The sequence below is a fragment of the Musca autumnalis genome, unplaced genomic scaffold (genome assembly GCF_047663935.1).
Source record: "Musca autumnalis isolate F117 unplaced genomic scaffold, ASM4766393v1 scaffold_1, whole genome shotgun sequence".
Lineage (NCBI taxonomy): Eukaryota > Metazoa > Arthropoda > Insecta > Diptera > Muscidae > Musca > Musca autumnalis.
The window spans coordinates 256,630,370-256,653,839 of record NW_027411644.1 but is presented as its reverse complement, the minus strand read 5'-3'; the positions used below and the strand labels follow the sequence as shown (position 1 = coordinate 256,653,839).

The following is a 23,470-nucleotide window of genomic DNA, read 5'->3' as shown; positions in this document are numbered from 1 at the left end:
ATCTACTCCTTCGGGTACCTCCCCCACAAAAGTTCGAAAATGTTCGGAAAATTTGAGCGCACTATAACTCTTCACGGGAATAACCGATTTAGTCCATGCTTTGCACATCCCGAAATTTCTATCAGACTTAGATGAGGTTCCAATTGGTCCACTCCTTCGGGTACCCCTCACACAAAATTTCGGAAAAGTTCAGTTTAGGACCAGCTCTCGAATCGCTTTGGTTTTTGTTGTAACAACTTGTATTCGCTGCCCCCATACGACAAGTTCATCAAGGGCAAGCCCATACCTCCTGACAAAATAGCCTGAAAGTTGTAAAAACACCCTATGACACTCTCGAACGGATCTGCCGATTCGGTCCAACATTTGGCCTTCGTAATATTTGGTCCAAATTTAATTTATGTTCGAAGATAAGCCATATCGGTACACTCCTTCAGGTACGTCCCCCTAAAAAGTTCAAAAATGTTCGGAGTTATTGTGCACACAATAACTCTTGAAGGTAGTGACCGATGTGGTCCATACTTTACACATCCCAATATATGCACCAGTTATAGATTAGGTTCGAATATGGACTATATTTGTTCACTCCTGTGGATACCTCCAACACAAAATTTCGGATAAGTTCACTTTAAGACATGCTCTCGAATCACTTTGACTTTACGATAGTACAAATTTTTTCAGGGGCAAGTGAATACTTCCTGAGAAAATATCCCAATGGCTCCATGTGTAGTGCCTGGAGCGCACTTTAGCACTCGAACTGGTCAACCGGTTTGGTCGGAATTTTGGCCTTCGACATATTTTGTCCAAACTTACTTTCAGTTCGAAAATGGGCAATACCGGTTCACAAGTTCAAGTACTTCCCCCTCAAAATTAAAAAAGGTCACTAAAATCGTTTGCACGATACACTTTCTTGAACGGGGTAACCAATTTGGTCCAAACTTTGGATCTTCTAATATTTTGTTCAAATTTAGTTTAACTTCCAAAAATGGCCCATATTGGTCCTCTCGCACAGTGGATCCACTTGTATGGAGAAAGTGGCCAAAAATATTTCCCGTGTAAATATCAAGCCAATGCGCTGGTTACAGCTTTGTGCTGCTGCGAAGAGTGTTTTAAGAAACCACGAGCGTAACATTCTCCCCTTTTTCCCCTGGGGAGGGGGTATACGGTAAGAATTGTTTTATGCTGTTAATGCAAACTGACATGGACTAAGGTAACGACTATCTTATGATGCAAAAATAGACTTCGGGAAACAAAATAATCTCCAAAACAAAACAATCTCCAACCAATTTAGCTGATTAAAACAATCAAAGTTTTTGACTGAAAATTCGTAAAATTTTTAATATAGATCTTATAGCGTTCTTCCTGGAAGGCACGTACCGCCACTGATACCAATTATGTTAATGTACGTGGTCAGATAACAGAGTTATACGCCAATATATCCATAGAAACCCTATTCTAGGGCAGCTGTAGTCAGCGGCCCACCATTTATAGTCTGGCACTAGATGGCAGCTGATTTTAATACTGAATAATCTTAAACATATGAGCTACTTTAGGAAATTATTCCCGAGGTGGGCACTGGTGGGCATTATGACTAAAACCTTAGGTCAAATTTAAGTATATGATCGAATTGGCATTACAAAATACACTAAGAAAATGTGCAGCTAACTAGAATTACACAACACGCTAAAACACTATTTTTTAATGAAAATTAAGTTATTACCTCTTCCTTCAAAATCCACTATAATATTTTGCTATACGTATCAGTTTCGCGATATTTTGAATATATTTACTTACACTTGAAATATAGGTTGTACTCACAACAAAAAATATTAGTCAAATGTTCTGACTTTTGAAGCTATTCTTAAGAAGATCGCGTTCGAATCAAACAAAAATTAATATATTTTTAAAAAGGTCCATGTCATAGCTGTCAGAGTTGCCAGATGTTGTACCAAAATTTTTACATTCATTTTTTATTTTTGGCCAATGGGTGGATCCACTGTGTCTCGTTAAGGTACCTTTAACATTTTGAAGCAAAAACAATTGGTTTTTTGATTTTTTTCTCTAATCCGGACGAGATTTGTCTAAATGTTTATAATGCGATTGTAGTACTAGCGATTTCGCATTTTTTAATGTATAAGTCGAGCGTGTAGTCTTCATAGGATCGGAGCAATCTGCACTCAAAATCAACATTTTTGTGCGTACATTTTTCTAAAAAGCCTATTTTTTGGTTCAAATTTTACAATTGATTTCCGTGGAAACCCTCGTAAATTTAGTTTGAATCTAATAAGCGACGGCGCGTATACATCCACCCACTAGATCGGCGGATATGATACCCCTCAAATTTCGAAAATCTGCAAAAAAAGGTTTTTTTTAAATATCGTGAAGTAAAACGCGTTTTGGTTGTGTCATTTTTACATAAATAAATACAACTAGACGCTTTTTAAAATGTGTGAAAACAGATATTTAAAAACTATCGGGAATCCGGAGATACAATAGATTTTGTGTAAAAATTTAGTGAGATGCTGCATCCACGGTTATTGATGGATCGCAGTGAAAGGCATAGAATATTTTATTTTTTAATGGTGATCATTGAAATGGGATGCGCATAAAATGTAAATGCGCTTCGTGCAAATTATGATCATTTTACTGTTTTCTCGACTCGACTCGAATATGCAACTGATACTAAATCGTGGTCGCAAGATAGAATTCACAAAAAGTATATCAAATAAAAGGAATTCATTCACTATGTTTGAAAATCGGATGCGCATGTTGTCATTTCCACTATTACGAGGTTTATATGCGTTTCAAGTTTTGTAATATTCAATATAACTTTATTTTAATTTAATGCCACGATTGGAGTTTCATGTGATTTAATATAATGATCTAAAAATGTTCGCCAACACTATAAGGCAAAATTGGTTGCAACGGTATAACTTCAATATTGCACGCAATTTTGACGAAAAAGAGAAAGAACTCTAACATTTGTTCCTCAGCGTTTTGTTTAAACCCATAAAACAACAACCTTAGAATAATATAATTTTTATTTTTTTCCTCATATTTTCTTGGCATTTTTGCAAATAACGTGAATGTTATAGCTCCGACCTTCACGCCATAGGCTTCATTTTATTGCTCACAATGTCTGGATGCTGTTGTAATTTTTTTACATATTTTATTTAAGCATAAGCGTTATTATTTTAAAAATATATTTGCAAATACGTACAATTTTGTAACAAATTTGATTTTTTGCGAATCCATTGAGATTTTTCAGAAGTATTTTGATAACATCGCAAAGTGTACAAATTCACTTAACAGTAATAAGATATAACAGCTCATTATATCAAGACGCGTTTTTTACAATTTTTTCTAAATATTAAAATTAAAAGGTCATAACTTTTGCTCGCAACGGTCAATGTTATTTACAAAAACATATTTGGAATGACGATTTTTTCTTTATTTATGTACCAAAAATCATTTATGTAGCATCAAAAATTTTTTTGAATTCTTTTTTAAGTTGAAAACTCAATTTTACAAATTTTTGCCGATATAGACTCGGCTTTTCTTTAAAAACCAAAGATTTTATTTATATTTATTTTCAATATATAATAATAATTTATCCTTTTTAAAATTACACGTCTGTATGTTCTAAAAATTTACATTTTTAATACATCCTGACTATAAGAGCGCTGTCTTTTCCACCAAAATGACATCTTTCATCCAGTAAAATATTATCAAGTATCACAATAATCTATAGATTAAACAGTTTGTTTTTATTTGTTGCACATCAAGTGCACTGATACAACAGATAGAGCGCACATACGCTATCAACAACAACAATAGTAACTAAACTGCTACTCATATTTTTCAAAGCCCACAACAATAATCACAGCTCTGGACAAAATACCGAGTATTCCAATGAGGGACAATTTCTTTTGTTTAAGCTTCAGTTTTTAGTTTCGTTTTCAACTCAATTCAGTTCATTCGTGAACGCATTTAAATCAAGACACACTTGACGCTTGTGTGAGCACCGAACACCCGAACTGTGATTTAGTCATAACAACTAAATTCGTATACAAAAGTTGAAACTGAAACTTAGTTCAAGTCGTGTGGAACAATTCAAATAACGTACAATAAAAGTGACAAAAACATATGCACTTGCCACGAAGTGTTTTCTTTATACGACAGACAGACGGCAGATCAAGCGTTCTTTTAAATATTTAAAAATAAATTATCATCCATTCAAAAGAATTGTTTAAGTGTATCTTAAGTAGATTCATTGTTATTGTACATTGCTTGCATTATTGTTGCATTATTATCAAAAGAAAAAAAGAAAAGAACTGAACTAAAAAGAAATTCAAAAGATTAAGACTGCAAAGCATATGTTAAAGAACGTTTAATGGGTGTCTACTTATTTGTGATCCGTACGTCAAGTATCCTGTAAAAGTGTTTGAATTCAATTGTATATTTACGAGTAAATTTTAAAGAAAGTGTGAAAAGTTGTTTAGTGCTGTGTTGAGGCAATAACATTTTTTGTATTAAATCTATTATTGCCAGCTGTAGATTGGAGTTGACGTTATTTTTGTTTTTCGTTGCTGAAAAAATCTGACAAAGAATATTTTTTTCTGCTGATATATAAAGAAATAAAACAGGCAACATGGGTAAGTTTTTCTTAATAATAAAATAAAACTTATTACTGGTAAATCATACTTTAGGATATGTATTATACACTCATAATGAGGTTATATATACATTGGTACATAAACAAGTAAAAAGTATCAGTCGGCTTTGTCGACAGAGATATACTCTCAGCCTATGAAATTGAAAATTAAATTTTCGGATAGATCGAATGTATTTAGGGTCTTCTCAGAATTTTGGTGGAGAATGTTTGTGTCCTCTGGGAACCCCAAATACCAAAAAACACCTAATTTTGCCGGAAAATGTAGCTATAAACCCCCCAAAATACTGAAAATCGGGAGATACATTGGAAGGGCCTATACCCAAACGTGTACATATGTCCACAATTTTTGGTGGAAAGGTTTAGTGATCACTAGAAACCCTAAGTACAACTAATTTGGAAGGAAAGGGTGGCTTAAATCCTCAAAATACCGAATATCAGGAGGTACCGTTATATGGGGGCTATACCAAAATATTAGCCGATGTTGTTCATATTTAGTCCATTATTACCCACGGACACAAACTGAGTTTATGCAAAATTTCAGAAAGATATTTCAATTCGTTTCCAAGTTAATTATTTCGCACCGCTAGATCAGTGATTTCGACCACCGTGCATCGTTATAAATTTCCAAAGGATCTTCGAACAGACCCTAAACTGCACTTAGACACAAATATTGCACTTTTGTGGGGGAGGCACCCTAAGGAGAGGACCAATATGGCTATTTTAGAAATTGAACTAAATTTGAACAAAATATTAGGAGATCCAAAGTTTGGAACAAATTGCCTCGTTCAAGAGATATCGTGCATTTTTAAAATATTTTAAATATTTAAATATTTTTTAAATTGTGGGGAGAAGTACCGGAAGTTGTGGACCGGTATTGCCAATTTTCGAACTGAAACTAAGTTTGGGCAAAATATGACGAAGATAAAATTTTGAACTAAATAGTTTCATAAGTTCGAGAGTTATCGTAATCCCCAGCCACTACTTATGGTGCCATAGAGGGTTTTTATACTTTTCGGGCTTTTTTCGCAGGAAGACTTGCCCCTGGAAAAGGTTTTGCCGTCGTAATTGAGGCAGCAACAGCAAAATGCTTCAACAAAAATCAAAGTGAATCGAGAGCAGGTCTTAAAGTGAACTTATCCGAAGTTTTGTGTGGACGGTACCCACAGGAGTGGATAAATATAGTCCATATTCGAACATGATCTATATCTGGTAGATATATTAGGATGTGTAAACTATGGACCAAATCGGTCGCCCTCATCAAGATTTATAGTGAGCACAATTTTTCCGAACATTTTTGTACTTTTATGGGGGCGGTACCTGAAGGAGTGCACCCATATGGCTTATCTTCAAACTTAAACTTAGTTTGGACCAAATCGGCAGATTCGTTTGAGAGTTATCTTGGGCTCCAATCACTACACAAGGTGTCAAGGGTTTTTTTTTTTTGTTTGCAACTTTCAGGCTGTTTTTTCAGGAAGTGTGGACTTGCCCTTGCTAAAACTTGTACAGTGAAAAAAATTGTTACAACAAAAATCAAAGCGATTCGAGAGCAGGTCCTAAACTGAACTTTTTATTTATTTATTATTCATACATACATATGTAGTAATGCAAAAACTCTTTAAGACCAAAGTGCGCATTACAAATAAATACAAAATTTCTTGCTGATTAATTCATGATTCAGATAACAATTTACAAAAATGAAAAATATAGTTGGCAAAAATAATGACAAAAATTAAAAGAAAACAAGTAAAAAAGGATCAGTCGGCTTTACAACAGAGATATACCCTCAGCCTGTGTGAATTGAAACACTTTTTTTCAAAAAAAAAAAAAAAAAAACCTATATATTTAAGGCGGTTTCAAAATTTTGGACGTATGAATCGACAAAAATACGGATTTTTTCGAAGAAATATTACGATATGCAAAGTGTGGATCAACTCAGTATTTGGTTCGAGAGTTGTCGTGCTCTCTAGCCACTACATATGGTGCCATAGAGGGTTTTTTACAACCTTCGGGCTGTTTTCTCAAGAAGTATGGACTTGCCCCTGAAAAAACTTTTACCGTCGTAATTGAGGCAGCGAATGAAAGTTGCTTCAACAAAAATCAAAATGATTCCAGAGTAGGTCTTAAAGTGAACTTATCGAAAATTTTGTGTGGGAGGTCCCCGAAGGAGTGGACAAATAAAGTCCATATTCGAACCTGATATATTAGGATGTGTAAAGTATCGGCAAAATCGGTCACTAAGGAAAATGTATGAACTCATGTGAATTTATACTAGACTTAGATGAGGTTCCAATATGGACTCAATCAGTCCATTCCATCGGGTACCTCCTACACAAAATTTCGGAAAGTTCAGTTTAGGACCTGGTCTCGAATCCTTTTGATTCTTGTTGTAGCAACCTGTATTTACTGCCCCCCATACGACGGTACAAGTTTCATCAAAGGCAAGTCCATACTTCCTGAGAAAATAGCCTTAAAGGTAAAAAAACCCTATGTGTAGTGGTTGGAGCGCAATATAACTCTTGAACGGATCTGCCGATTTGGTCCAAAATGTGGCATTCGTAATATTTTGTGCAAACATAGCTTTAGTTCGAAAATAAGCCATGTCGGTCCACTCCTTCAGGTACCTCCTCCACAAAAGTTCAAAAATGTTCGTAAAAATTGTGCGCACGATTACTCGTGATGGGAGTGACCGATTTTATCCATGATTTACACATCCTAATATATCTACCAGATATAGATCAGGATCGAATATGGACTATATTTGTCCACTCCTTCGGGTACTTCCCACACAAAATTTTGGATAAATTGAATTTAAAACTATCACTTTGATTTTTGTTGAAGCAATTTGCATTCGCTGCCTCAATTACGACAGTAAAAGTTTTTTTCAGGGGCAAGTCCATACTTCTTGAGAAAACAGGCCGAAAGTTGTATAACCCCCAATGGCACCATATGTAGTGGCTGGAGAGCTCGAACCGAATACTGCGTTCGTCCACACTTTGGATATTGTAATATTTCTTCGAATATTATATGAAACTAGCGGACCCGGCGAACTTCGTCTCGATATTAAGGAATAAAATTTCATACAAAAGCTCAATTTTCGATTTTTCCAATTTTCCGACTTTTCCAGAGAGATTTTCCAAAATTTTCTTCCGTAAAGACCTTCTCCTCGAAAATACGAATAACTAACAAAAAATTTTACAGAAATCGGCCTAGCCGTTCTCATTTTATGAATTACTATACATTTTTACACCATTTTTATATATATTGATTCGAAGGTGGTGCTTATAGGTCCACTCCTGCCGGTACCTCCCCCATAAAAGATCGAAAATATTCGCTAAAATGGTACGCGCGATTTCTCAACCGATTTGGCCCAAACTTTGGATTTCTAAATATTGTCGAAACGTTTATGTTCAAATTTGGGTCATATCTGTCCAATCCTTGTGGTACCAACCACACAAATGCTCAACATTTTTGTGTGGTAAAGGGTCTGTTCGAGGATCCTTTGGACATTTTTACCAAAGGGTTTCCTAGTGGCAATGATATAAAAAAAGCCCTATCTATCGATATCCCCGCAAATTGTTGAGCTTTAATCTTATCCATACTTTTGTCGGTTCATACGCCCAAAATTTTGAAAACCCCCTAAATACATAAGATTTTTTTGGGGGGAAAAGGTATTTCAATCCACACAGGCTGAGGGTATAACTCTGTCGGCAAAGCCGACTGATACTTTTTTACTTGTTAAAATCTAAATTTCAATTTCAACTGAATGAATTGATATTTTTCGCCGTAAATATGACAAAAATTATTTTGAAAAAAGTCTCTCGCTTAAGGACAATTATCCCACAAAAATATATGAAGATCGGATCATCAGTTTTCAAGCTACAGTGGGCACCGCTTTCAAAAATTACATTTCGAGAAAACCGCGTTTAAAACTTCGATATTACATACAAATCACAATGATTTTTTCCTTTCCAACGCTCATATCTCAGTCAATTTTTGTCCGATCGATTCGAAATGTTTCGCAACATATTCTATTCTACCCTTTAAAATGAGGCAAAAAAAATTTCGATTTTGTAAAATTTTCAATTGGCCATAACCCTTTAAAAGTTTATCATTTGATACTTAAATGCAGTTAAAGGCCACTACATGGTTCGTTATAGTTATTTTGGTCCTGATGATTTTTGATGGTATTCATATAAAATTCAACACTTCGAGAGCTGTAATATTTGTGGTCCACATTACATGACAAGGACCCGGAAAATTCTGAAATACTCCACACCTACCACCAAATGTGTCGTGTTTTGGTCAGTAGAAAAATTAGGTCAACTCCTTGTGGTATTTTTCGTGATTCTTTTACAGTCATAGGCTCGTAAAAGAATAAGAACCGAGAAGAAGAATACCACAAGGAGTGGGGTATATTTCAGTTGGCAAAACTGGCAGATTTTCAGAATTAGGTTCGCTTTACACTTGCACTTAAAACCAGTACTTAGGGCAAATGCGTCATTTATTTGACAGATATTCTATTCAAACATCTTGAAATAAGACATTAGATAACTTTTTATCTAATGTTGTATATGCCACATGGGAAGTGGAGTAGACTATAGTAACAAGATTCTCTAGTATTCTTTTAAACAGGGAATTTAGAATCATCCGATTTGTTTTCGTCTAGATGGCTGGTAATCCACCAGTACTGCCGATTCTTATACTTCTGGGATTTGTGCTGCTGTGTCTTTGTTTTCGATATTGGATTGTATACAAGTAAATCCAAGTTTTTACCGTTACGTTTGTGTGCACGTACTAAGCGCCACATGTGCATTTAAAGCCCCCATTCGTTGCAATACCTCAACGCTGAAAATGTTACCCTTAGACTCGTCATAATGTGCCACAGTGCAAATATTAACTAAAATTCAATTGACAGGAAAGACAGACATCGATTTTCTTTTTGTCATCAGAAATCAACTGGTGCAATTAATCAAACAAATCTAATTGTATTCGTATTTATTTAATTGCCAATGAACCCGATACAACTGGATTGGATGCGCGCAAATATAATCAACAATAGAATTATTGCACACTTTTCTCTACTACAAAGGGTTCTTCTCTATCTATGCCAACTGCAAATTTGCACAATCCCCACTGAAAAGCGAAATACAAATGCTTCAATCATCAATGAGTTACATACATATTTGCACAACTGTTCGATTGCTACTTCAGATACCGCCGTTATAGTGACAAAAATGAACAAAATTCGTTGAATATTGACTGTAAATATATATGAATTAGAAACAAAATCAATACATTTTCATCCTGTTAAATTCACACTTCAATGAAGAATACCTGTAGATATTTGAAAGAACTGCTGAAAATTAAACGCATATATGATTTTTCATGTCGCCTATGACATTAAATGTATTCTAGTGAATTTTAATGCCAAAATTGGAAAGGAGAACATCTTGTAGTACCAGATTTAAGCATCTATACATACATAAGGGTATGTGGATGTCACCACATCAAAAAAAAAAAAAAAACAAATTGAGGGTAAAATATCGACGCGGATCACTTCTCTGTTGCAGAAGAGTTGCGTAGCCAATTAAACACAGTAAAGAATGTACGCAAAGACACAATACGGAAGTTTAACGTCGAAATGATAGAACTGATAGTCATTTTTAGGGACTGGAATAAGCAAATAGCTTCTATGGAGGAATCTATAGAGTATTACAGTGTCGACCACGTCCCGATTATAACCTCTGCAATGTTATTTTCACAAAAAAAAAAAAATAAATAAATAAATATGGTAACATGGGTCGCCTTCGCCACATTTTTGTTTAAAATGTTCTCATATCGACAACAACATGTCTAGAAAGTGGCGAAGCTGGACTTTAAAACTGTAATTTACCAACTTCTTCCTTAAATATCAACATTATGCAAAAAAGAACATGTTTTCCATTAAATAATAAAAAAACCAATTAGGAAAGGGCCATAGTCGGACGGGTCCAACTATATGATATCCTACACCACTGTGAATATGTAAAATATATATGTGAAGATATATATACATCTGAACTGATTACGATATAATATGGTATACTTATTTCTAGACCGAATTCAGTCACACATTCCAAATTTCATCAAAATCGGACGTATATAGCGTCCGATGTTTGGTGCATCAAATACGTGAACTCGGCCGAAAATATATATGGGAGCTATATCCAAATCTGAACATACTTCAATATAATGTGGCACATTTATTTTTAGACCGAAGTCAGACACACATTCCATATTTCATTGAAATCAAACAAATATAGCGTATTTGGTGCAGCATATTCGTGAAATCGGCCGAAAATATATATGGGAGCTATATCCACATCTGAACCGATTTCGATCAAATTTGGCACATTTATTTCTAGACCGCATTCAGTCACACATTCCTAATTTTATTAAAATCGGACGTATTTAGCGTTTTTCGGCGCAGCAAATTCGTGAAATCGGCCGAAAATATATATGGGAGCTATATCCAAATCTGAACTGATTTTCACCAAAAGCAATACACGGTGCGCCTTAACTCATTTTAAATGGAAGGTGCTTACACCTGGGAAGTTTTTGCAGATTCTGAAACTACAATGCTCATATATGAGAAATATCAAGAAACAAAAAAATGGCCGGAGGGATTTTCAAGTAAATCGTGATTTAAGTTCACATTTTTAGGGGTTCTTTAGGTTTTCAAGATTTTGCTTGGAAACCGCGAGCCCTATGGAAATGGGCTGAAGAAAATATTGTAGCTGTGAAAATTCTGCACAAGATTGACCTTTATGATATTTTCGTAGGTTTTACCGTTTTTGAGATATAGAAGTTCAAATTGGGACAATTCAAATTGGGACAAGTCTCCTTATAAAACAATGTTATGACTGGAATTTCCCAACTTAAACGTATATATCTCAAAAATGGTACAGAGAATTTTCAAAGCTACAAAATTTTCAAGCAAAATCTTGAAGACAAGATAAAAATCTAAAAATTTGAACTGAACCTCTATATCTCAAAAATGAAAAAAACCTACAAAAAACCTAAAGTTCAGTCTAGTAGAGAATTTTCACAGCTACAACATTTTTTTTAGTCCCATTCCGATAGGACTTGCGGTTTCCAAGCAAAATCGTGAAAACATAAAAAACACCTAAAAATGTGAATTTTGACCGCGATTTATTTAAAAATCCCTACAGCAATTTTTTCTAGTTTTGGGATTTTTCTCATCTATGAACATTGCTGTTTCAGAATTCACAAAAACGTCCCCTGTGTAAGCGTTTTTCATTAAAAGTTAGTTAAGGCGCACCCTTCATGATATTGTTTTATAAAGGGGCGATACAGTCAGTTCATTGTTTCAATTTGAACTTCTATATCTCAAAAACGGTAAAACCTACGAAAATATCAGGAAGGTCAATCTTGTGCAGAATTTTCACTGCTACAACATTTTCTTTAGGCCCATTTACAAGGAGCTCGCAGTTTCCAAGCAAAATCGTGAAAACCAAAAGAACCCCTAAAAATGTGAACTTAAATCGCGATTTATTTGAAAATCCCTCCGGCGATTTTTTTTTTGTATCTTGATATTACTCATTCATCTATGAGCATTGTAGTTTCAGAATCGGCAAAAACTTCTCAGGTGTAAGCACCTTTCATTTAAATTTGGTTAAGACACACCGTGAATAGTGTTCTTCCTATGACTAAGGAAATGATATCCCCCAATTTTTAGCTCAATCGGACAAAATAAATGCGACCTGTACGTTGCGAACAAAATACATGGACAGACGGACGGACATGCATAAATCGACTCAGAAAATGATTTTATGCATATGCCTAGAAGGACCTTTGGGTCTATCTCGTTTCGTTTTGTATGTTACATACAAATGCACAAAAAGACATAATACCCCTTACCACAGTGTGGTGTAGGGTATAACAAGTGAGCAAAACCTTTAGTCGGGACGGAACCGACTATTTGATAGCCTACACCACTAACACAGTGCATAAGCTAAACATTTATTTTAGGGAGAAAACTAAGTTTTCACCTATCTGGCTTTTATACCAAATGACTTAAGGCGAACTGAACCAAAATAATTAATATTTAATTTTATATTTTACTACTGTCGACATCTACTTGGTACTGATGGAAAGCTTTGTTAGTCTTCTTGATTTGCATTTTACATGTCTTTAATACACCAAAAAGAAGCAGAAGTAAAAACTTCAAAATATTAAAATTGTGATAGCTAAGCGCCTTTTACAATAACTCTGATATTTTACCATAAATGCCACATGGGAAGTTCAGAATTTCTTCATTGTTGAAACGCATATAACCAAAGCTGAGATACTCGTCAGTACAATTCAAATAAAACAAGTAAAAAAGTGTCAGTCGGCTTTGCCGACAGAGGTATACCCTCAGACAATGTTAATTGAAAATTTCATCTACGGACAGATAGAATGTATTTAGCGGATCTTCAGAATTATGTGGCCCTTTTTCAACATTTGAACTTGCCGACAAAAATGTGGAATAGGAATTAACACAAATGTTGAACTTTTGTGGGGGAAGTACCCTTAGGGAGGACCGATATGGGCCATTTTAGAAGGATATCTAAATTTTGACAAAATATTAGGAGATCCAAAGTTTGGACCATTTAAGTGATATCGTCCTAACATGTTAATGACATTTTTTAAATATTGGAGAGAAATACCGGAAGTTGGGGACCGGTATTGCCCCATGAAACTAAGTTTGGATAAAATATGACGAAGACCAAATGTTGCACCAAATCGGTAGAACAGTTCTAGAGCCACATATGGTGACATGGGGCTTTTTACACCTTTCGGGATGTTTTCCCAAGAAATATGGACCTGCTCCTTAAAAAACTTTTACCGTCGTAATGGAGGTAGCGAATGCAAATAGCTTCAACAAAAATCAAAGTGATTCGAGAACAGGTCTTAAAGTGAACTTATCGGAAATTTGGTTGGGGGGTACCTAAAGGAGTGCACAAATATAGTTCATATTCGAACCTGATCTATATCTGGTAGATATATTAGGATGTGCAGAGTATGGTTTACATCAGTTACTGCCTTCAAGAGTTATCGTGCGCATATTTTTTCCGAAGATTTTTGAATTTTTGTGAGGGAGGTACCTGAAGGAGTGGACCGACATGGTTTATCTTCGAACTTAAACTATGTTGGGACAAAATATTACGAAGGCCAAATTTTGGACCGAATTGGCAGATCCGTTCGAGATTTATCTTGTGCTCCAACCATTACACACGGTGTCATAGGGGTTTTTTGCACTTTTCAGGCTATTTTCTCAGGATGTATGGACTTGCCCCTTATAAAACTTGTACCGTCGTATGGGGGACAGAGAATACAAGTTGCTACAACAAAAATTGAAGAGATTCGAGAGCAGGTCCTAAACTGAACTTTTCCCAAATTTTGTGTGGGAGGTACCCGAAGGAGTGGACCGATTGAGTCCATATTTAAACTTCATCTAAGTCTGGTAGAACTTTCACGATGTACAAAGTGTGGGCCAAATCGGTTAATCCCTTCAAGAGTTATCGTGCGCACAAATTTTCCGAACATTTTCGAACTTTTGTGGGGGAGGTGCCGGAATGAGTGGACCGATATAACCCATCTTCGAACTTAAACTAAGTTTGGGAAAAATATTACGAAAGCCAAATGTTGAACCGAATCGGTTGCTCCGTTCGAGAGTTATCGTGCGCACCAGCCAGAACATTAACCCTCAATATTTCGAAGAGTGATTAAACAAGTAAAAAAGTATCAGTCGGCTTTGCCGACAGAGATATACCCTCAGCCTGTATATCACCAATATTTTTAAAAATTTAACATAGCTGAAGCCAAGGTTTACCCTTTTAGAACACGCGACTTGTGATTGTATATTATACAAAGTAATTGTTTATGGATAAAATGAAATGTTTTTGGACGTGGCAAAAAATATTGGCCTCAAAAGTTAATTTGCGTGGAAGCTGTGGCTATATTTATGTTAGAAAATGGGTAAAAATGGGTTGAAGCCAACGTGTCTTTTTTAGTTTTCTCTCGATTTGTGAGTAAACCACACTTCTCACGATTTTCCTGTCAAAGTAAAAGTAGAAGCCAACTAAATAAGGATAATCTCACTAATGTATAACTTTTCAAAATTTCATCAGCGTCTACCAATAAATGACGCTGACATTTTGAAGCCAAATTTACAGTGTTTTTTGACATTTTCTTCTAGTCGCGTTCCGCAAACAGATTTTTCAAAAAGGCTTTAATAGGATTATAGTACTTGCGATTCTGAGCTTTTTGATACGTATATCGTGAATGTAGCCTCCACAGCTTCACAGAAATATGTATCGAAATGACGAAATTTTGTGTGAATATTTTTCTAAAAATCATATTATTCGGGCCTAATTTTTACAATTGTCATTCGATTTCCTCGTACTTGATTGCACATTTTAGTTTTTTACGTTCCGGATCTAATAAATCATTCTCCGTGAAAATCCATCCACTAAAACGCGAGTTACAAGAAAATCCAAAGTAGAAAAATCACCTAAAATTGTTTTTGGAAATATCGCGTATTTTATCGCGTTTTCTGCGGTTCGTTTCCACTGCAATGAAACAACTAATACAGCATCTTTGTTTTAGCGGAAACAGAGATTTGAAAACTTCACTGATAAGGGAGCTACATTCATTTTATCCCAAAAAATAGTGTGTGATGCTACATCCACGGTTCTTCGTTGACCGCCTTGAAATAGATATATATCGATGTAGATTTTTATGGTGGACACTGAAATCGGATGCGGACAAAAAGCATACGCACTCCGCGCAAGTTAGCGACGTTATATAGGTTTTTAGGCACTAAGATGCAGCCGATGCTACATCTTAGCCACCAAATTAAATTTCGAAAACTATATTCAAATTAAAAGATACGGTATTACTGTACATGAAAATCACATGCGGACAAACTGATTTTGATAATTACGCGATTTACACGTATTTAAAAATGCATATAAATAAAAATGGGTTATTTGACCTCTATTTCCATTTCAGAAGCTTTGACATATATCCCCATCAACCCAATTAGCTTCCCTAATGGGAAAGCTTTAATATGAATGTAAATAAAGCAAAATCCGTCTATTTTGTTGGGAGATTTAAGCAAAATGAAGGAAGTATTCCTATAAATTTTTACAATATTTTCTACTACAAAAAGCATGTGAAAAATATTTTTTTAAACAAAAAATTATTTTTTTGACCGAAATATGTGCTTATTTTGGCTGTAACATCCAAACTATAACACCAATCTGTATGATTGTAGTCTCATTTGATTTGCCGTGAAGTTTGGATCCACAACAATTTTTTTGTAATTTTATGACCACTAAATGGGCCTTAATTTTGAAAAAAGTAGACTTATATTCAATAATTTATCAATTTTTTGTACATTCCGCGAATTCTGTGTAACATTTTGCAGGTATTATGCAATCTACTCGCTGAAGTAACTTCGAGAGAACTTTTTTGTAACAATTGTGCTCATTAAAATAATTAGCGTTTTTATAATATTTTCTTTCTTAAAAAGCGAAATAAAAGCGCCATAACTTTTGTCCGCAACAACCAAAAATTGGCTCGCGACCAGATTCGTACTCGGAATTTTTTTCTTAACATACATATCAAAAATCGTTGATGTAGCGCGAAAAAAATTTATCCTTTTTTTCTGAAATGGAATATGAAATAATTGACAATATTCCTGATATATTGAAACCATTTTTTCCCAAAAAACGTATGTATGTATTTAGGGGTTTTTATAAATTTTGTTAATTTGAACCGACAAAAATGTTCATTAGGATTAGGGATCAAAAGTTTTGCGGAGGAGATACTAAAAGGAATGGATCTACATTGACCATTATGGAAGTGGATCTTCAGCCGCTACATATGGTGCCATATGTGGTTTTTACACACTTCGGGATGTTTACTCAAGAAGTATGGACTTGCCCCTGAAAAAACGTTTACCATCGTAATTGAGGCAGAGAATGCAAGTTGCTTCAACAAAAATCAAAGTGATTCGATAGCAGGTCTTAAAGTGAACTTATCCGAAATTTTGTGTGGGAGGTACCGGATGGATTGGACAAATATAGTCCATATTTGAACCTGATCTATATCTAGTAGATATACTAGGATGTGTAAAGTATAGACCAATTCGGCCACTCCCTTTAAGAGTTACCGTATGAACAAATTTTCCGAACATTTTTGAACTTTTGTGGGGGAGGTACATGAAGGAGTGGACCGATGTGGCTTCTCTTCAAACTTAGACTATGTTTGGACAAAATATTACTAAGGCCAAGTTTTGGACCGAATCGGCAGATCCGTTCTAGAGTTATTTTGCGCTCCAACCACCTCACACGGTGTCACAGGGGTTTTTTTACAACTCTCAGGCTATTTTCTCAGGAAGTATGGACTTGCCCCTAATGAAACTTGTGCCGTCGTATGGAGGGCAGTGAATACAAGTTGCTAAAACAAAAATCATAGTGATTCGAGAGATGGCCCTAAACTGAACTTTTCCGAAATTTTGTGTGGGAGGTACTCGAAGGGGTGGACCGATTGAGGCCATATTGGAACCTCATCTTCCTCTTGTAGAATGTTTATGATATACAAAGTATGGACCAAATCGGTTGCTCCCTTCAAGAGTTATCGTGCGGACAATTTTTCCGAACATTTTCGAACTTTTGTGGGGGAGGTACCTGAAGGAGTGGACCGATATGGCCCATCTTCGAACTTAAATCAAATCTGGACAAAATATGTCGATACCCAAAATTTGAACCGAATCTATTGATCCGTTCGAGAGTTATCGTGCGCACCAGCCAGCCAGACAGACAGACAGACGGACAGACAGACAGACGGACGGACATTGCTAGATCTACTCAAAATTGTCTGAAACGGATATCGTACAAACATACTTGGGGTCTAAAACCATTATTTCGATGAGGCACATTTTTGGCCGTATCAAAGTGTAAATACCCTCTTTAGCCTAAAGGCAGAGGGTATAAAAATGGAAAAACGGGATGTATTGCCGACTATTGTGATATCTCCGTTATTTGACCACCTACGCCAACCTACTTTGTATCATTGTAAAGGGATTTTCTACTTTCATAGTTAGGCTTTGCTTTTGGAAGATCCCCAACCAAAGCTATGATATTCATCATTATAATTAAAATCGCAAAAATGAAAAGTTAGGTTTCATTAGCGACTATTGCGATATATTCGTTGTTTGACCACCTACGGCAACCTACTTTACATCGTTATAAAGGCGATATTTTTACTTTCATTGTCAGGTTTTGCTTTTGGTATACCCTTATAGACGCTGAGATATTTGCTTTGGGAAAAACGTTGTATTTTTCTCCAAATAAGTTTTTTGCCCATACAGAGCCCTGAATATTATCCGGCCATCACCAAAATAGGCTTCTTCCCCTCCGGGACGCTTATCAACACCCATTGACGAACCGATTAAAATTGCGACGTGTAGCGTGATTACAAGGTTTAGATGGACAGACGGACGGACGAGGGACGGACACACATAGCCAGATCGGCTCAGCTCGTCGAGACATTCATTTTGTGGTACATAAGTATGGGTCTACGACCATTATTTCGATGCGTTACAAACTTTTTGGCCAAAACCAACTTATAATATCCTCCTTAAATAGTGGTGTAGTGTATGATTCTAAAATCCACAAAAAGAAACAAATTCTAGTAGTTAATTGAAGTCGGTACCTTGAATTTAGGAACAAAATTCAAAATTATGTTATGTTTAGCATAATATTCGATTTTAACTTCACATTATAGTGTGGTTTATCGGTGGCATAAAGAATTTTAGTTAAACCTGTCAATTTTTTCACATTTACTCACCATACCCCTATCATGGCGTAGGCCACCCCCTTCATATTTCATAACATATAGCGTATATTGACATTAGTTGTCTTTTAACGGCATATAAAATATATTTTTTATATCACAAAAGGTAAAAACGATATCACAAAATATAATTTTTTTTTTGCAATAATCTTAAGCACACAAAACCTTGTGTATCCGCAACCATATATTGACACAAATGCCAACTTTTGGGAGATGATAGACATTCGTCAAACTCACAATTTATCCTTTAACGGTTTTTTTCTAGCACTTGTAGTTTTCAATAAAATGGGCACGGCGTTGGCGCCCCATTGGCGAAGCCACCCCATGTTACAATATTTGGATATCATATGCAAGTATTCCTCCATGAGCGAATAATTCCATATGGATATTTTCATTAAAATTACACATTGTATTAACAATTATTTGTGAAATCAGCAATGTTTCTTGACAATAATAACAAATATTTAAGTGAGCTTTTGGATGCTCAGCTGAATAATATAATTGCAATATTTGCCTGGAAAAATCACCATTTCGTGAGAACGCTATACAATACATAAAATTGTTCTTATAAAATATAATAATTGCAAGTAAAATAAAAAATAATAATAATAATTGTAATAATAAGAATAATCATAATAGCAGCAATAATAATAATCAAATGATAACTTTTCAAATTAAAATGTTGTTCACTAGACCAATCAATTGTCGGCTCGAAAACCATATTAAAACCCCATTAGTTTTAATATTTTCCAATCGAATTTCATCAATATTTTATAGATCGGTTATAACTAGACATAGGATTTTTCCATTTTTTTTTATTTCTTATTCGATTGGCCCAAATTTTGTATCTAGACGTTTTAAGGGTAAATTTTTCGATATTTGGCGTCATATCAAAAACATGAAAAAAATATGACAAACATGTGCCAAAAATATGCAAAAAACAAGTAAGAGAAGGCTATGGGTGGGCGGGGCCGACTATGTGATACCCTACACCACTTGCCCTGGGTATTAGTTTTCCACGGAATTTATTTTATATCATGGCAACACGTTGCGTTAAAATTCGTATTAAGAAAAAAAGAAACCAAAAGCATTTAAAAATAGCTTAAGGTAATTTTTACCGAACTGACCAAAGAAAAAGTCAGAAAGCATGATCAAAAAAGAAGCAAGTTATTAACCGTTTATAAAATATATTGATTTAGTATCACAAGTTTGCTTCAAAATTCCTGGAATCTGTAGGTACCGTAATGTGGGGCTATACCAAATAACTGACAGTTTATAATAAGCAAACTTGGAATTCAAACTTCTGCTGAAAAAATGCAAACTATCCGAGAGCAGCTCTTAAACTTCACTTTCTCACTATCTTTATCTAGAAGGAATAATATGATGTGCTAATTAGGGACCAAATCGTTTGCTCCCTTCGACAGTTATAAAATGGTGTAAACCATCATTTTATAGAAAATTTATAAACTGTTGTGGGGAAGTTAACTGAAAGAGTAGACCGATATGACCCATCTTCGAACTTAAACTAAGTGTGGCCAAAATGTTACCAAGTTCAAAATTTGTTTCAAATTGGTTGAACCGTTCGAGAGTTATCGTGCGCACAGGCAGACGGACAGGCCTAAATCGACTCCAAATTGTCTGAAACGAATTTCCTCCAAACATACTTGGGGTCTAAAACCGTTATTTCGATTAGGGACATATTTGATCGTATCAAAGTGCATAAACCCTCGTTGGTTGATTGGTTAGGTTGGGGTATAAAAATATCACTATTTTGAGGTGTTGCAGAAGCCGTACAGCACTGTAATTTGTATCAATTAAAAAAAAAACTGGGAATTTCTATATTATGATTTAAAAAACTTTTCTATAATGGTTGAGACATTTTCTAGATTGGGGTAAATGTAGTTACTTGCAAACAAACCATAACGATAAAGGAACCCACTTATATGCTCGACAGTAGTTCTATTATTTAACCGCTATGTTCCTATATTTTGCATCAAGAGTTAGGTAAGAGTTAGTTTTCAAGTATCGCGTTCCTAATCAGAATCTTCGTATCTTTATTATTGAAAAATATGCAAAATCAATTTGCGATTTTTTCCCAAACTATTTTCTCCTTCGAAAACTGGAGAAATCACACTAACATTTAAAAAAGTATCAGTCGGCTTTGTCGACAGAGATATACCATCGGTCTGTGTAAATTGAAAAAAAAAATCCCAAAAAAATTTAGGGGTTTTCAAAAATTTGGGCGTATGAACCGACAAAAATGTGGATTAGGATTAAAGTTCAAAAGTTTTGCGGAGGAGGTACTTAAAGAAGTGGACATAAACCATTATTTAAGTGGATCTGCAGCCACTACATATGGTTTCGGGCTATTTTCTCAAGAAGAATGGACTAGCCTCTGAAAAAAGGTTTACCGTCGTAATTGATATGTATCTGGAGATATATTAGGATGTGTAAAGTATGGACCAACTCGGTCACTTCCTTCAAGAGTTATCATGCACACAATTTTTCCGAACATTTTTTAACTTTTTTGGGTGAGGTACTCGAAGGAGTGGACCGATATAACCCATCTCCGAACTTAAACTAAGTTTGGTCAAAATATTACGAAAGCCAAATTTTGGTCTAAAACCATTATTTCGATGAGGCACATTTTGCCCGTATGCAAGTGTATATACATACCCTCGTTAGCATAAATGCTGAGGGTATAAAAACTGATCAATCTATTCTGACAACAAACAATTCTGCAGCCAATAAAAAAATACTGTCTCTGTGATTTTATTTATGCTATGCGTATTTGAGCCTGTAATTAAAAACACATTAAACATTATAAAAATGTATAAAATATATTTAAATCACGTTTCAAATTAATGTAATTTTGTTCAAACAAAAAAAGCAAAATAAATGTAAACTACAAACTAAAGTGCCGTGTAATCTTTACATGTGAGTTTTTTCAAATGACTACTCCCAGTCTATCCTTAAATTGTATAATTAACGTCAAACAAAGTCATTCAAAACTTCAACTCACATCTGTGATTGGTTAGAATAGTTGGCTAATAGGCGTTTGTGGCGTTTGACACTTCATTAGAAGTGAATGATAAGCGTTGCCGTAGATAACAACAACTATTACAATGGAGATGGCAGTCAGTAGTAGCTGCCAAGATTTTTGTTGCCGCTTCTTCTTCGATTTACTTCTGGTCAGTATTTGCACACATGTATTTGTTTGGATACTTAGAAATGTAGTTTTTCTTGTTTTTTTTTTTTTTTGTTTTATTTATTTTTTAATTTTGTACGGAATCATCATCTATCGATCGATCGATTGCTTTCGTTTCGTTTCAATTCAATTACAATTCCGTTTTCGTCTATTTACATATGTCGAGTATGAGTTTGATTACAAACAGATAAAATAATAGACTGACTAACACACCCGCTCTGGGGCGCACAAATACACCCGCACTGAATCCGCCATATGTAAGTGTTCATACCTATCCCCAACTAAACGGAATCTTTAAATTGAAGTGCATCTATAAAATTTTAGTTATAGTTTTGCTTTGTTGTCTAAGAACAGGTTGGGTCGCTTGGGTTCTTGGATGTGTGTGCGCGTACGTGTGTGTGTTTGAGCAAAGAAATCGAAAGAAGGATATTTTTTCATTAACAAAGTAAGAGATTTAAAAAAATAATAATATATGTTGCAAAAATAAAATACAATAAATCGATGTGAAAATATTGAATTAACAAAGGACGATTTTAAAAATTTAAATAGAATAAATTAAATTTGAAAAGGAATTGTTTTTCTGCCCTAAAAACTTGTACATACAACAATATATATTTTTAAGTGAGAAAGTCCCTAAAAGTCTGAAGTCCTAGCAACAATCCCACAAGTGGGTGCATTCAATATGTGGAGAAATATTAACAAACGTATCATTTGGAAACTTTGGCAATAAAATAATAAAAATATTTATAAAAATTAGAAACTTGGAAAAACTTTAGAACATATGACGATATGAAATTGTTTTATTGCAGCAATTGATTGCCTGAGAACATGAAATTCGATCTGCCAAGAACTGTACATAATCCCCCAACGAATACTAAATACCAAATTTCGGCCGTTTTGGTTGGATACTGTGGCTAAAACCTAAAAATGTCCAAAATCGGAAAGTACCGTTCTATGGGATCTATACTAAAACGTTGACCAGCAAAGACAAATTTCTGAAGAAAAGTTTTGTAGTACTAAATGCCAAATTTCAGTAATGTCGATGGCACGATGATACCGTTCTGTAGGGGCAATATCAAAACGTGTACTCATTTTCAATACGAAATATCCGAGGAGTAATAGAAACTTCTGTATCAAATTATCAAGCTCTATCTTCAGTATTGCGAGCTGTATCTTGATTTCAACAGACGGACGGATAGACGGACATATCGACTTAGAATTTTTTATATTTTTTCGATGTGTTAAAATGTAATGACAAAGTTAATTATATCCTCCATCTTATGGTGGAGGGGATAACACGTGAGAAAAGACTATATTCGGACGGGGTCGTGTGATACTTTTGGGTATTATCTATGCGCGGATAAAAATTAATTTTATAAATAAAATATTAAAATTTAACAAGTAAAAAAGTATCAGTCGGCTTTGCCGACAGAGATATACCCTTAGCCTGTGTATATTGAAACAATTTTTTTAGGGGGGTTTAAAAATGTTGGGCGTTTGAACCGACAAAAATGTTGATTAGGATTAAATATCAAAAGTTTTGCGAAGGAGATACTGAAAGGAATGGATCGACATTGACCGTTATGGAAGTGGATCTCCAGCCACAATATATGGTGCCATAGGGGGTTTTTACACTCTTCGGGCTGTTTGCTCAAAAAGTATGGACTTGCCCCTAAAAAACT

At 34.9% G+C, this 23,470-nt stretch overlaps 1 protein-coding gene across 4 annotated transcripts in view; it reads left to right on the top strand.

The window, feature by feature from the left end:
- Window positions 1-3,867: 3,867 nt before the first annotated feature.
- The window catches only part of LOC141389410 (facilitated trehalose transporter Tret1-like), a 42,884-nt gene continuing 23,281 nt past the window's right edge, over window positions 3,868-23,470 (top strand). The window contains exon 1 of one of the 4 annotated variants that reach the window (XM_073960865.1): window positions 3,868-4,652. The gene's annotated coding sequence lies outside the window, so the exon portion shown is untranslated. Of the gene's footprint in view, window positions 4,653-22,070; window positions 22,234-23,470 lie in introns of those variants that run through there. The other 3 variants (XM_073960863.1, XM_073960864.1, XM_073960862.1) reach the window with 3 other exon arrangements.